This window comes from Beta vulgaris, chromosome 6 (genome assembly GCF_026745355.1).
Source record: "Beta vulgaris subsp. vulgaris cultivar EL10 chromosome 6, EL10.2, whole genome shotgun sequence".
Taxonomy (NCBI): domain Eukaryota; kingdom Viridiplantae; phylum Streptophyta; class Magnoliopsida; order Caryophyllales; family Amaranthaceae; genus Beta; species Beta vulgaris.
The window spans coordinates 47730323-47736322 of record NC_079207.1 but is presented as its reverse complement, the minus strand read 5'-3'; positions in this window follow the sequence as shown (position 1 = coordinate 47736322).

Genomic DNA, 6000 nt, shown 5'->3' with positions numbered 1-6000 from the left:
ATTCCTTCATAGAGACCCCTAGCTTCCGCCACTAAAATGGACGCGGAAGAGTCAATAGCACCAGCACCACAAAGCTCAATACTCCCTTCATCATCTCTAATAATAAAACCAAAAGCAGCTTGACCATTAACAAGTTTAGAACCATCAAAGTTAATCTTGACAAAACCTTCAGTAGGCTTGACCCAAGAAGTCTCTGCTCTTTGCCTGGAGCTGGCCCTAGAGGGCAAGGACTTCCCAACCTTATTACTACACAAATCATCTTATCCCGACAACGACCTCATACTACGAAGATTATCCACATAGACACAAATCATACTACTCACCCTTTACCTGCCGAGCACGCTTCAGCCCTAAAAAGAACACCATTCCTGTTATACCACACAAACCACCAAGCAATGACAACTAGTTCTAACTCCTCCATCGAAGACCTAGCTTTTAAAAGATCTAAGAACTCCAAAAAAGATGCATTTTCATGCATTACCTCCTGGATTGGAAGATTGAAATACCTCGAAAGATCCTGAAAAACCTCCCTCATAAGATGACAGCGAGAAAAAATATGGGTCACGTCCTCAGCATTGGCATTACAGAAGACACATTGTAGCGGGTACAAAAACATGACACATCTCCAGTCGCTTTTTCGTTGGGAGCCCATTATGACAAATCCGACACAGAAAAACTTTTTTTTCGGAGGGACATTAAGTTTCCAAATCCAAGAGAAAACCGAATGACCTACCGGCTGGGAACTTAACCCTTGCAGAAGAGAGACACCAGACTTCACTGAATAGACTCCATCCGAAGACAAACCCCAGAACAGGTTATCCTTCATGATATTACGAGGGAGGAAAACATTCTTGATATCCTGGACAATATGATCCGGAACCAGCCCAGACAGAGACTCGACATTCCATTGGTGATCCTGAGAAATAAAACTGCGGACAACTGCCCCTTCTGTCCCCTCTCTAACTAAGCACCGGTCTGCTAAAGGAACATCATAAACCCATTGGTCAAACCAGAAGGACACATCTTGGCCAGAACCAATTTCCCAACGAAGCCCTTTCTTAAAACTACTTTGTAAGCTCATTAACTTACGCCATTGCCAAGAAACATTAGCTTTCAATTTGTAAGAAAACAAATCATCCCCCTTCAAATATTTTTTCTTAACCAAACTAACCCAAAGGTTATCCGGGGCAGCAAGAATTTTCCACAAAAGTTTAAATTGGAGAGCAATATTATTAATTTTAGCTTTCCGAATGCCCAGACCGCCATACTTCTTCGGTTGGCAGATTTTATCCTAACCTATCAAGTTAGGAGATTTAGACAACTGTTGTTTATTCCAAAAAAAAATTCGATAGCTTTTATCTAACGAGGTCAAAATTGTTGGGGGCAAGGTGAAAGCATGCATTTGGAAATTGGCTTTAGTAGCTAGGTTGGATTGAATAAGAATAGTTTGGCCAACCTGCGAGAGGGAGTTCGCCTTCCATTTTGATAATTGAGCAGTCACTTTTTCTTGGATATCCACAAACGTAGAGTTAGTTACTTTAGAAGAAATAATAGGGCATCTAAGATCCTTCCCTAGAGACAAAGTCTCCTCCATTTGGAGAATGAAAGCAAAATTATGAGAGACAGAACCAGCCACATTCCGAGAGCATTGGAACGCTGATTTATGAAAATTAACTAATTGACCCGAGAGGGAGCAATACTGATCTAAAATGTCCCTGATCGCGTGGTAGCTAGCTTCCGAAGCTTTAGCAAAAATCATGGTATCATCTGCAAACGTAACAAACGGGATCTTCACCTTTGAGTGGCCTAATTTGACACCAATATCAAAAACATTAGACACACTGGCCATATGAAATTGGCGGGCAAACAGTTCAGTACACAATATGAAAATATAAGGAGAAAGAGGGTCCCCTTGCCTGATACCCCTCGAGGGGGTAAAAGATTTTCCAGGAATCCCATTGATAAGTACTGAGAACGAGACAGTAGTGATACATTGTCTTAACCACGCAATCCACTTATCGTGGAACCCTAACTTCTCAAAAACTTTAAAAATATAAGACCATTCGAGTCTATCATACGCTTTTTCCATATCTAATTTGATGGCGAGCCACCCCTCCTTTCCTTTTTTGTTTGAGAAAGAATGAAAAACTTCATGAGCGATAAGGATGTTATCCTGGATTAAACGTTCACAAAAGCTCCCTGAAGAGGATGAATAATCTTCCCCAAAACCTCTTTCAGTCTATTTGCCATAATCTTAGAAATTATCTTATAAATAATCGAGCACAAACTAATAGGCCTAAAATGATTAGGATGAGATGGATTATCAATTTTGGGGAATGAGGATTATAAACGTATGATTAATTTCCTTCAAAATGTTTTCTGAATAGAAAAAAACTCTGATCGCTCTAAACAAAGACCAACTAGAGTCCAATATTTTTGAAAAAAGAAAGGAGGAAACCCATCTGGCCTTGGAGCTTTATCCGGGGCTAGGGCAAAAGTAGCCACCTTTACTTACTCAAAAAAGACATCCTTACATAGAAACTCATTATCTTCCTCCAAAATGATATTTTCCAAAAGCTCCATTCTTTTATAACCATTTTGTTACATATTATTATTATGTTGGTATAATTTATTTTACTAATTACTGTCATTATTATTATTATTTATTTTTATATCATTATTATTAAGTATTATTATTATTATTATTATTATTATCATTATTATTGTTACTATTGTTGCTGTTTCTATATATTATTTTGTTTATTATAGCTTTACTCATTATTATTACTATTATTATTAGGAGGAACATGGTTTAGGTCAAAGCACAAATAAACCCACGTTTTTAGCCCATAAACCAATCAAATCGCGTCAAGACGGTTTACTCCCTCCGTTTCCTAAAGATCTTCCTTCTTTCCGTTTAAGTGCATTTCCAAAAGATCTTTCCTCTTTTACTTTATTCCTTATTTGGAATTTTTTCCCTTTTTACCCTCTCATGTCCCTATCATATGGTCCATCATTACATTATTAATTCAATTTTACGCCCTTTCTCTCTCCTACTTTAACCTCTTTTTATTTGTTTATTTATCTTAACCCCTTTCTCTCTCCTACTTTACCCACCCCACACCCCACACAAATGAATCTTTCTTGGTATATGTAGAAACAGTTACAAGGAAGATCTTTAGGAAACGGAGGGAGTATGATTTAATTTTCGCGGTCCAACCCAATCATTATTTTTATTACTAAATATTATTATATAATTAAATCTAATTATTAAAATAGTAATATCAATTTTACTTCTTAGATATTATTGTTATTATATATCATTATCAAGTATTAATATATTAATACAAATTATATAAAATGATTATCATTAATTATCATTATTATCATTAATTAATATTTTTATTATTAATTTATGATTATTAATATTATTTATTTATAACTATCATTTAAAAAAATCCAAAATACTATTATTATTATTATTAATAATTATTATTACTTATCATTATTATAATTATTTAATATTCATATTATTATTGTTTAGATATTATTTATATATTTATTACATTCAATTGAATTCAATTTAATTCAATTCGATTCAGTTCAGTTCAATTCAGTTCAGTTCAGTTCAGCTCCAATCAGTTCATTTCAGTTCAGCTGTTTTATGCCGAAGAGAACAGGCCCTTAGACTTGTAGTTATTTGGTTAGAAAATCACTCGGCCAAGTCATAAGTTATTAATTATAATGTTAAGTTAACTTTAATTTAAAAAAAAACTCGCATCTTTCAAGTTATTATATCTTATAGTAATAAGTTTAATAAAAAAATCAAAGTAAAAATAATTGACTTGTAATTTGAACACAATTTGATTTAGATAGTAATAAATTAGTTTGGTTACAAAACAATTTTGGTTGATTTAAATTCAGTTTTTAACTAAAATATGTCAAAATTCAACTCAATTTTTGTTCAATTTAGTTTTAGTAAAAATAATTTACAGTAACTTAATTTTGATAATCTTGTGGGATTTAGTCGTCTAAATTGATTGGTTTGAAAAATTGGATTAGATAAGACATATTTATTTTATCTAGTTGACATGAATTATAGTTGAATCTGGTCAATCATAAACCAATCAAGTTGAACCTGATATTTACTAGGTCTAGTCGGGTTTTGTGTTCATGTCTAGTTGGATTATGGTGAGGTTTGGGTTTGAATGCATGTCGTGTGGTCAGGTCAGAATATGATAATGGCGGGTGTCGCTCATGTCTGGGTAATCCCAGGTAGAGGTATCAATCTGGGTCACTGGTTGGGTTTGGGTTGATCCAAGCTGGATCGGAATAATCTGGGTGACAGTGTGTCATGAGTCGGAACTGGGTGGGTCGGGTGAACTTGGGTCGGGTGAAACTGGGTGAGGGGATCTCGGAACTGGGTCGGAACTGGGTCGGGTGAGACTGGGTCGGCCGGTATCTGGGTTCGGTGAATTTGGGTCAGAATGGAATAAGGTGAAGTCGGTCCAATTCGGCTTTGACTTGGGTCGGAAGAAATCGGCTTTCGGAATGACTTGGGTCGGAAGAAATCGGGTTTCGAAATGACTTGGGTCGGAAGAAATCGGCTTTCGGAATGACTTGGGTCGGAAGAAATGGGTTTCGGAATGACTTGAGTCGGAAGAAATCGGCTTTCGGATTACTTGGGTCGGAATAAATCGATATCGGAATAACTTAGGTCGGAATAAATCGGCTTCGAAATGACTTGGGTCGGAATAGTTCGGCTTTCGGAATTACTTGGGTCGGAAGAAATTGGCTTTCGGGTTACTTGGGTCGGAAGAATTCGATATCAGAATAACTTGGGTCGGAATGATTCGGCTTTCGGAATTACTTGGGTCAGAAGAAATCGATATCGGAATGAATTGAGTCAGAATAATTCGACCTTCAGAATTAATTGAGTATTCAAGAAATCGACTATCTGAATGACTTGGCTCAGAATAAATCGGATTTCGGAATGACTTGGGTCGGAATAAATCGGATCTCGGTAGGACTTGGTTCTTAGAATAGCTGAAATATCAAACCGGCGGTGCCACGACGTATTGATTTGGGTCGAGATCGTTATAAACTTATGACATGTGATATTGTGATATTGTGGTATAGATTATACTTTATAGTAATACATTATAGTTTTTATACTGATATTGTGAATTGTGATTGAGACATTGTGAATTTTTTAATAATACATTGAATCATTAACAGTTTGATACTTATATTACTAATTTGAAATGTTATTAAAGTAAGAATTATAAGTTATACTTATATTATCGGGCCATTCACCATTGAGCATTGGCTATTGGCCTATTGCCTAAGTATCGCCTATCGCTTATTCACTTATTCTTATTCATGATTGCATAAGTATTCAAGTAACAAGTAACAAGTAACAACTAACAACCATAAGGATTAAGCATTTAAGTTGTTAAGGGCTTAAGGCATAAGTCCATACTCCATAGTCCATACTGATTATTGATTATAGACTTATAATGTTAGAGTCAATAGACTATTAAACTTAAATATTTTGTTAGTTAGTGACTTACTCACTCTCAAGTCTGAATCGGTCACTATATAGCAACAAAAAGAGTTAGACTTCCATCATTCATGGAACAACTCAACAAGTAGTGAAGCAACAATGATCAATTTTAATCACTCATCACTTAATCAAATATGTCAATATGTCATATGAAGATGATACATAATTAAACACTATATTAGTAGAGGATGAACATGATCGAATTGTAGGATGGATTTTGGCAATGATAAGAAGTGATCGAAGTCGGACGAGAATTTCATGCCTTCAGAATGGAAGGTGAAATCGGCCCAAATCAGCTTTCGGAATAACTTGGGTCGGAATAAATCGGCTTGCGGAATAACTTGGGTCGGAAGAAATCAGCTTTCGGAATGACTTGGATCGGAATAAATCAGCTTTCGTAATATCTTGGGTCGGAATAAATCGGTATCGGAATG